Below are 11043 nucleotides of genomic sequence, written 5' to 3'. Positions count from 1 at the left end.
TCCTGAGAACAAAAATTTTAATTATTTCAAATGTGAGGATCTGCAACAGCCTACAATGTGGCCACTAAAAATAAATAGGCAGTGTAATCAACAGTGTCTACGTTTCTAGATAAAAATGGAAGAGCAGGCTGGGCACAGTGGCTCATATTTGTAATCCCAGGATCTTTTTTTTTTTTTTTTTTTTTTTTTTTTTTTATTGAGACGGAGTCTGGTTCTGTCACCCAGGCTGGAGTGCAGTGGCCGGATCTCAGCTCACTGCAAGCTCCGCCTCCTGGGCTTTCGCCATTCTCCTGCCTCAGCCTCCCGAGTAGCTGGGACTACAGGCGCCCGCCACCTCGCCCAGCTAATTTTTTGTATTTTTTAGTAGAGATGGGGTTTCACCGTGTTAGCCAGGATGGTCTCAATCTCCTGACCTCATGATCCGGCCGTCTCGGCCTCCCAAAGTGCTGGGATTACAGGCTTGAGCCACCGCGCCCGGCCAATCCCAGGATCTTGAGAGGATGAGGAGGGAGGACCATTTGAGACCAGGAGTTCCAGACCACCCTGGGCAACAGGGTAAGACCCCTCCTCTCTATTTAGTTGTGGTTTGTTGTTGTTTTGTTTTGTTTTTGTTGTTGTTTGTTTGTTTGTTTTTTGAGATGGACTCTCACTCTGTTGCCCAGGCTGGAGTGCAATGGCATGATCTTGGTTCACTGCAACCTCTGCCTCCCAGGTTCAAGCGATTCTCCTGCCTCAGCCTCCCAAGTAGCGGGGACCACAGGAATGTGCTACCGTGCCCGGCTAATTTTTTGTATTTTTAGTAGAGATGGGGTTTTACCATGTTGGCCAGGCTGATCTTGAACTCCTGACCTCAAGTGATCCATCCGCTTTGGCCTCCCAAAGTGCTGGGATTACAGGTGTGAGCCACTGCGCCTGGCCCCCATCTCTATTTAAAAAGAGAAAAAAGAAAAAAAATGGAAGAGTGGTTTGTCTTCTCTCTGAAACAAATGAAACTTTTTTTTTTAAATGAATTTAATAGATGCTTAATGCTTAACTAGAACCTTGTCATAATTTTGAAACATATTCAAGAAGAACTGCATAGGGAAGCAAAAATGAATTGGTCAAGGCAAGGGAGGAGCGTGGGGGGATTTGCTGTGTATTCATCAGACTTACCCGTCTGCCTGCTTTGCACAAAGTCATACTGCATTTCCCAGTCTCCCTTACAGTTAGCTCTGGTATGTTACTGAATTTTGACCCACTGAATATGATGCGGGATTTCTTACTTCTGGATGAAATGTTTGAAAGAAAATGTGCACCTTCCTCACTCTCCTTTCCCTATAGTCAGAATGCATAGGCTTGAGGGGTACGAAGAGCTCCTTTCAACTTTATACCAGATTGCTTGACAAGGGAAATTTATTTTTCCACCCAAATCTTGGGACCGAAATGTTTGGAAGTCCTAATGCTCAAAGGAAAAAATTCTTCTGCCAGGGAACAAAGTTTGGGTTCTATTACATTACAAGCTGAGGCTATCACATGGCCATTCCAGGCTTTTCACACAAGTGACCCAAAAGGCAGAGGGGGAGGTCTCTGTACTGAGAAGGAGACAGGGAGACACTGGGATGCTCCAGCTCAATTGATGTGAGGACCGCTAAGTCTGGACCCCAGGAGGTTGGCTGGGCTGCCTCTTAAGACTTTCTGATCCAATATTTCCGGTCAATGAAAAATTGAGGTACAAGCTGAGCATCCCTAATCTGAAAAACAGAAATGCTCCAAATTCCAACATTTTTGAGCTCTGACATGACACAAGTGGAAATTCTACACATGACCTCACGTGATAGGTCCAAGTCAAAACGCAGGCACACAACACAGTTTATTCAGCATCCCCATGTATTCTGTTGATGTTACCGTGCTGCTTAGTAATCCAGAACACGTTATTTTTTATTTTTTATTCTTTTTGCTGTGTCGGTGGAATGTCACATTTCTTTTTTTTTTTTTAAGACGGAGTCTCGCTCTGTCACCCAGGTTGGAGTGCAGTGGCACAATCTCAGCTCACTGCAAGCTCCACCTCCCGGGTTCACGCCATTCTCCTGTCTCAGCCTCCCGAGTAGCTGGGACTACAGGTGCCCATCACCACACCTGGCTAATTTTTTGTATTTTTAGTAGAGACGGGGTTTCACCGTGTTAGCCAGGATGGTCTTGAACTCCTGACCTCGTGATCCACCTGCCTCGGCCTCCCAAAGTACTGGGATTACAGGCGTGAGCCACCGCGCCCAGCCAGAATGCCATATTTCTTACTCTTTAACACTTATGTGTGAATAACTGTAAGAAAGTGACTGCTTATTGGTCGCAGTCATTGGTCAGGAATGATGGTAACTGCCAAGGAACCACAGTTTGTCCACATGAATGGCTGAGACAGTGACGCCTTGGCTTTCTGAAGGTTCAATGTAAGCAAACTGTTTCCTGCACAGCATTATTAAGAATATTGTATAAAGAGGCCGGGCGCGGTGGCTCAAGCCTGTAATCCCAGCACTTTGGGAGGCCGAGACGGGCGGATCACGAGGTCAGGAGATCGAGACCATCCTGGCTAATACGGTGAAACCCCGTCTCTACTAAAAATACAAAAAACTAGCCGGGCGAGGTGGCGGGCGCCTGTAGCCCCAGCTACTCCGGAGGCTGAGGCAGGAGAATGGCGGGAACCCAGGAGGCGGAGCTTGCAGTGAGCTGAGATCTGGCCACTGCACTCCAGCCTGGGCGACAGAGCGAGACTCCGTCTCAAAAAAAAAAAAAAAAAAGAATATTGTATAAAGGCCGGGCGCGTGGCTCAAGCCTGTAATCCCAGCACTTTGGGAGGCCGAGACGGGCGGATCACGAGGTCAGAAGATCGAGACCATCCTGGCTAACATGGTGAAACCCCGTCTCTACTAAAAATACAAAAAACTAGCCGGGCGACGTGGCGGGCGCCTGTAGTCCCAGCTACTCGGGAGGCTGAGGCAGGAGAATGGCGTGAACCCGGAGGCGGAGCTTGCAGTGAGCTGAGATCGGCCACTGCACTCCAGCCTGGGCGGCAGAGCGAGACTCCGTCTCAAAAAAAAAAAAAAAAAAAAAAAGAATATTGTATAAAATTACCTTCAAGCTATGTGTATACGTGTATATTAAATATAAATGAATTTCATATTTGGATTCATGTTTCATCCCCAAGATACCTCATTATGTATATGCAAATATTCCAAATTTGAAAAAATACAAAATTCAGAACACTTCTGGTCCTAAGCATTTTGAATAAGGGATACTCAACCTGTAACGCAATAAGAATAAAACAACCAAGGTGTCAGGTCTCATGCAAATGAAAGCTTGAGTTATCCCAACAGGTCTAGGGCTCAATGCAGCTGAAACATGGGCAGAAAACAGAGGGAATGTGGAATGACACTCTTCAACTCTTAATTGCTGTGGCTTTCCACCATTCTCTCCTGCTGTTGGTGCTCCACATATGTTGGCCCATGGCAGAAACTTTTAACGCTCACTAAATATTCATGTGTCCTCTACATGGAGTTACCAATACTCTACCCAATCTAACCTTAATATAATGCTACACAATTAAAATGGATAGCACTTCTTTCCATTTTTTCCTCCATTATTTTTAGAATGAGTTCAATTTACTTCATCAACAAGATAAGAAATACCACATTATCATTTCAATGGTTGCTGAAAAACAGCCTTAGAAGTATTTATGTTTTGTGACTCTATCTACTTCTAGGAATTTATGAAATCTGTGGAAATCTATGGAATTTATGAAAATTATAAACAAAAAATGTACACACCAAGATTTTCACTGCAATATTATGTGTAGCTGTCAAAACTGGAAACAATCTAAGGCTCAACCAATAGACAAATAGTTAAGTAAATTATAAAAATTTCATAAGACAGAATATTATTTAGTCATTAGAAGTATACTTGCAAAGAAATATTAATGAAATTGGGGAGATGGTTATGCTAAAATAAGAAAAACAAAACCTTATACAGGTAGGGTCTACGTTAGACAAAACTGTTTCTAAAATCTGACTCTACCTATTTGTATTTTTTGTTTTCAATGAGCATGAGCCTATACTACTTTTATAACCAGATTAAAATATCTTATTTATGTATTTATTTACTTATTTATTTATTTATTTTTGAGACAGTGTGGTGTGATCTTGGCTCACTGCAACCTCCACCTCCTAGGTTCAAGTGATTCTCAAGCTTCAGACTCCCGAGTAGCTGGGATTACAGGTGCACATGACCACACCCAGCTAATTTTTGTATTAGAGATGGGGCTTCACTACGTTGGCCAGGCTGGTCTGGAACTCCTGAAAGTGATCCACCCACCTCAGCCTCCCAAAGTGCTGAGATTACAGGCAAGAGCCACTGCACCCAGCCAAAAAATATTTTTTTAACAAAAGGGTCCTATTCTTATGTGACTTTTCTCTCAGGCTTCCATCCTCGCCTCATGAAGCATCATCAAGAGAAATGACTTTGGAATTTGCAAAATAATAGTCCTTATCTGTCAATTTGTACATTTAGGCTTTCTAAAAGTCTTAAGAGAACGTGAAAATTTGATTTTTGAAAAGTCTCATCCTTCCAGTCAAGATCCGGCAATAATATGGTCATGATCTAGGACTCAGCAGAGAGCAACCGTGCTGAGGCCTGGATTTTTTCTACAGATTATTTTTCCCTGGCTCCCCTGACTTAAAAACAGAACACAGGCATTCCCCAGTTCCTTTCTTTACATCCTGAAAAGCACTAAAGAGACTATTAGCAGCAAGCCTCTGCAGAAGAACCTAAAGGGTGTGCAATTGGCTATCTTCATATGTAATTCCAACCATTTTTGAAACAAGCAACAAGAGGAATCATAGTCCTTCATGAGAAAACAATGCAATGTAATAAGTGAAGCCCTCAGAACCAATTGTATTGTATTACTCTTAAAAGTAACAAAATACCAGACTCTTCCATGCAATACGATGCCCAGTGGTTAAATCAGAAAGATAAGTCATTATCCTGTGTGGAATGATGAAAGCAGCCCGGGGCTGAGGCCTGGGGGTGGCAGAGAAGGCAGATAAAAAGACTACTGTATTTCCCTAAACTCTTATCCAGTGATCTATGTTTTCCTGGATCATGTAGCAAACATGCCTTAAAGAATGCATTTACTAGGCCGGGCACGGTGGCTCAAGCCTGTAATCCCAGCACTTTGGGAGGCCGAGACGGGCGGATCACGAGGTCAGGAGATCGAGACCATCCTGGCTAACACGGTGAAACCCCGTCTCTACTAAAAATACAAAAAACTAGCCGGACGAGGTGGTGGGCGCCTGTAGTCCCAGCTACTCGGGAGGCTGAGGCAGGAGAATGGCGTAAACCCGGGAGGCGGAGCTTGCAGTGAGCTGAGATCCGGCCACTGCACTCCAGCCTGGGCGACAGAGCGAGACTCTGTCTCAACAAAAAAAAAAAAAAAAAAAAAAAGAATGCATTTACTTCTAGTGGTGCCCTTTTAGAAGACATTTCAATTGTCTTACTTTCCTTCTCTGCCTACAGAGTAAATCTGAGGTTGGTCTTGCTGTGTTTCCAATGGAGAAGCCAAGTGAGTGCTGAGGCCAAGTGATTCACCCAATTACCAGAAACAGGGTTTAACTAGAATCTCTTTTCAGTTCCTATTACCGCTTGAGTTCCTAATTTTTAGGTTAATTTCTCCCATGGTGAGGATTTTCTGCACCAAACCAAGGACTCACTAGTTTATGGATCCCCGTTTCACAGGACTTGTCCCTTCCATGCAAAATAAAATGGATCCCTATCACATTCGAACTGCAACGCATTCTGTTTCCCTGTGAAAAAATTATCACACTCATGTATTTTTCCTGCAAAGTATAGTTTTGTGTTTTGAAGACATATTAGAAACATGATGAAAGTTGCAATCAAAAGAAATATCAAATGAAGCAGATAACTTTGAATTGCTTAATACTATGTTCATGTTGAACTCTAAGTATTGGCTGTCACCTAAAAATGAACTCATTAGTATTGTATTTTATAGAATATCAACATGTTTCCATATACTCTCTTTGCACCATCTTGTCTTGCTCCAACCCATTATTCAAAATGAAACCAGGGTAATCTAAAAGCCACAAATCCAATCCCACCACTTCCCTTTTTTAGCCCTTCAATGGCTCCCATTGTCCTTGAGTGAAGCACAAATTCCCCAACATGTCTACCAAGTCCCAAACTTTCTGGTCTCCTGTCTTCCTCTTCAGTAGTAACAGCTGCCCTTTGACCCCTCATATTCTACTCTCCTGCCTGCTTAGGGCTTCTCAAAAAGGCACCACTACCTCCTGTGTGCCACCCTGGCACATGTTAGTGCAACTGTTAGTGTTAGCAACTGTTAGTGCTCACCATGCATCCATGTCTTTCTCCCCACTTCCCAGATCCTATGAATCTAGGAAGGTCGCGTGATAAACTTTTGCCAGTGACGTGTGATGAGTCATCTCCAGTCGAAGGAGTTAAAAACAAATGTGAGAGACTCTCAGGCTCTCTCCCTCCCATCCGTACATCTGGAAGTGAAGGGCTGCAGAGGTGCAAAATTGAAGCAGCCTGGGACCCAGCAGCCTAGGTCTTCCACTTGGAAGAAAGGCATGCAGGAGAGCTGCCTCATCCACCTTCAACTTGGTGTGGATAACAAATAATCCAGGTGCGGTGGCTCACGCCTGTAATTCCAGCACTTTGGGAGGCCAAGGAGGGCAGATCACGAGGTCAAAGGATCAAGACCATCCTGGCCAACATGGTGAAATCCCATCTCTACTAAAAATACAAAAATTAACTGGGCATGGTGGCATGTGCTTGTAGTCCCAGCTACTCGGGAGGCTGAGGCAAGAGAACTGCTTGAACTCGGGAGGCAGAGGTTGCAGTGAGCTGCACTCCAGCCTGGTGACAGGGCAAGACTCTGTCTCAAAATAATAATAATACTCCTTGATTATATTAAACCACTAAGATTTGGGGGAGTCTGCTTACTGCAACAGCAAGGATTGATTGCCCTGATGACCTCTTAGCTCGCACAATCCTCTCCTCACTTTCCACCCTCATCTTCACCACCATCCATTTTCACCTACTGTTCCTCTTTAAACATCAGTGTAAATCTCTCTTTCTCCAGGACTCCTTTGCTCTCACAATAGATCTCCACTTCTTTAATGAATTCACTCATTTTATTATAATTACTTGATTAAAATTCTTTGTTTCCATATGGACTGTTAAGCTTCAAAGGGCGGCTGCATTGCCAGTGCTGACATCATATGTGACATACACTAGGTGCTTAATCTATATTCAAGAGTGGATGCACAAAGAGGATCTTGGTTGTCATCTATTGTAAACATCAATATGATTTTGCCCATTGAGGCAAGAAACTATCACTGGACATCTGAGAGACTGAATATACAGACGATGGTCAAACTACATACAAAAATGGAACTCTTATCCACAATCCCAGCAACCAGTTCAAGAAGCCAACCCATTATTTACAGTAACCAGCCCAAGAAGCCAGCCAGTAGGTACATCTATAAGTAGAATTTGTAGGAATTCAGATCACTATCTCTTGCAACCAGCCCAGGAAGCCACACAATAACCCCTATAGCAATTGAATCCAGGTGATCAGGACTTAATTAATAATTGACAGCTTCTCTTATTTTTGTCACTGCTTTCAACTTAGGACCACATGGAGAAAGCCAAATATATATCATCTATTATAAGTCCCATAGGCAATCCCATAGGATGCTCCACTTCTAGTTAGCCAGCCTCCAAGTTCCCATGCCAACAGCCTGCAATCAGGGCACACCTGAAGCCTTCCCTTGTTTCCACTGATGCTTTCCCACTCTGCCTAACTTTGAATGTGGGCCAAAAGGCAGGTGATGGTGGCTGATTCCCTTGTTACAGCAAGATCTGAACAAAGAAGATCAACAGCAAGTCAGATATAACCTCTAAAGGTTCATGAGGAACTTGAGCAACACATCAGCATCACCTGAAGACTCGTCAGAGATGCAAATCACAGGCCCTACCCCAGACTTACTGAATCAGAAACTCTGAAGGTGGGTCCCAGGACTCTGTTTCAACAAGCCCTCCTCCCTATGATGCTAAAGTTTGGGAACCACAGCAATATAATCAGATGTGAATTACCTTATGTTCCAAAGGCATTATCCTTTGGGGCATCAGAAGATTCCTTCCGCTTGAGAACATCCTACCAATCTGTTATTCCTCTGGTTACTGCTACCTAGCGCCAGACAAACCCCATCTGAACAGTAGGGAAGGCACATGGCTTCCTCTGGGATCCATGCCTTTTGCATAACACAACAACCCCCTTTGAAACATACTGCATGCATTTCCTTTCCGTCTTTTTCTTTGCCACCTGGTATTATGATCTGTTAGAAGACAAACACACTGATTTTGGCTGTGCCTAGTTACTAACTGTTCCTAAGAACCAGCCAAATTATTCTTATGACATGGCTTCCTCCCTACTGAACGTTGCTTTATATTTTTAGAGATTTTTGAGTGTTGTTCTAGCATGTGGGAATGGATGTCCTCTAAGCTGAAATCTTATTTTATAGAAACTAGAAAAAGCTGAGTGCAGATTCATAATAGCAGTTTCCAATATTTTATGGACTTTTTTCCAGCCTCAAATATATTACTTACCAGTATCTGGGTTGAGAATTATTGTATAGAAGTCTTTGCCCTGTAATATGGTAGCTTAAAAAGATTAAGAGGAGGATTTCACCTTCAAGTTTCATTTTGTAGAAAAGAATGCAAAATTGGTTAAAGATGTGAGGGAAATCAGAAGTCACAACGAAATACAAATTTTTAAACACTGGCAAAAAATTCATGAGCATCATAAAATACAAAGGAATAGCATGTAAAAATAAATAAAAATTAAAATCCTGACACATCTTAATAAGATTTACCTTCCTGCATTGTTAACTGCATACTTTTTGACCATCTCTTCATATGATAAAGATCTCATGGCCGGGCACAGTGGCTCACGCCTGTAATCCCAGCACTTTGGAAGGCCAAGGTGGGTGGATCATGAGGTCAGGAGTTCAAGACCAGCCTGGCCAACTTGGTGAAACCCCATCTCTACTAAAAATACAAAAAAATTAGACGGGCATGGCGGCAGATGCCTGTGGTCCCAGCTACTCAGAAGGATGAGGCAGAGAATTGCTTGAACCGGGAGAGGGAGGTTGCAGTGAGCCAAGATTGCACCACTGTACTCTGGCTTGGGTGAAAGAGTGAGACAGCGCCTCAAGAAAAAAAAAAAAGATTTCATAATATACAACATAAGAGTAAATGTCTTTAATCTAGCCTGGTTGATTAAATTTTTAAGTCAGGCTGGGAGCAGTGGCTCATGCCAGTGATCCCAAGACTTTGGGAGGCTGAGGCAGGTGGATCACCTGAGACAGGAGTTGGAGACCAGCCTGGTCAACATGGTGAAACCCCGTCTCTAGTGAAAATACAAAAATTAGCTGGGCGTGATGGCATGCCTTTAATCCCAACTACTCAAGAGGCTGAGGCAGGAGAATCGCTTGAGCCTGGGAGACGGAGGTTGCAGTGAGCCGAGATCGTGCCATTGCACTCCAGCCTGGGCAACAGAGCAAGACTCCATACCAATAATAATAATAATAAAATAAAGTCAGTAGTGTAGAAGATTCCTCCAGTATCACAATCTCTTTTGATGATGTCATGTAAGTTTCTTGGGATTGTGGTCAGATTTGGCAAGACTTCTATCAAGTTTCCCTCACATGTAAGTTTGACCATTTAGAGGAGTTTTCCAGAGACTGGCTTCAGGCTCCATAGCTTTCAGGCGATGTCTCTCCCCTGCCTCTCACATAGTTAGGGTACCAGCTATCATGTGCATGTTCGTCCCACAGTGAGACTCTTGGGTCTGCCCTCTCATGTCTCTTAAGTCTCTATGCCAGGGGAGTGGCAGAGTGGGTGGGGGAAGTGTTCCTAGGAGCCATTTCTCCAAGAAGTCCGCCAGCCATAACTGAACAGTAGCCAGGCACGAACAGAGTGCAAACCAAGTAAGCATATTCCACTAAATCCAAATTAGATGTGTCCCCAACTCCACTTTCCTTTAGATCATTCCCCAAAATGTCCACAGCCTCTTGAAGTCCAGCCATATTAGGGGAGATGTTGAGACATCTGAGCATAAAGGGGTCACCGGAGAACATCTAACCAGCCTGCGCACTGGGAGGAGTGTGCACTGGGGTGGAACCTCGGGAAGTTGGTGCCATTTGCAGGAGAGAGGAACCCGGCCTCTCCAGGTGGTACCTGGGAGTCGGTCTGTGAGGCAAGAAGTCTACTAACAGGACTCTCGCTTTGCTGAAAATCACTGTTTCCCTTTTTTTCCTTTTCACCCAATAAACCCTGCTCTTCTCACCCTTTAAAGGGTCTGTGAGCCTAATCTTTCATGGTTGTGTGACAGGGACCCTGTTCTTAGCTGAACTAAGGAGAAAGTTCTACAGCAATGTAACAGAGAATAATTATGTGTAGAGAGAGGCTAAGATACCTGGCATTTGTACATTTTACAATGAATGAGTGTGAACACGCTGCTACAACCCCATGCAAGCAAGGGGCCCTGAAGCTAAGCTTCCTCAGAAAATCCACCTCTGGTCAATCATGAGAACCGTGTTTGAGTCCTGATGTGCCCTGGCAGGTGAAGGCAGGTTCTGTGTCTTTAACTGACAAGGGAGGAAAGGGGGTGACCAGAGGCGACAGAAGGAGATGATGTAGAGAAGGGGATGAGAAAAGCTAGTGGCCTGAAGCTAGTGTATGAAATAGGAGAAAAAGTGCGACGAAGAATACGAGCATTTTTACAAAGGCAAATTGCGCTCTCCCGTGCTGGTCTGCGACAAAGAGTGCATGTGTTAGCCAAGCAAATTTGTCATAAATGATTAACTTCTGGAAGAACAGATCATTTGACCTCTCCAGCTGAACAAACACAGAACTGCAGTGACTACAACAGCCAAAGGCAATGCTTCAGCAAAACTGAACACATTTTCATAAAAG

This window comes from Trachypithecus francoisi, unplaced genomic scaffold, assembly GCF_009764315.1.
Source record: "Trachypithecus francoisi isolate TF-2019V2 unplaced genomic scaffold, Tfra_2.0 Lachesis_group16, whole genome shotgun sequence".
NCBI lineage: Eukaryota > Metazoa > Chordata > Mammalia > Primates > Cercopithecidae > Trachypithecus > Trachypithecus francoisi.
This window is presented reverse-complemented; position numbering follows the sequence as displayed.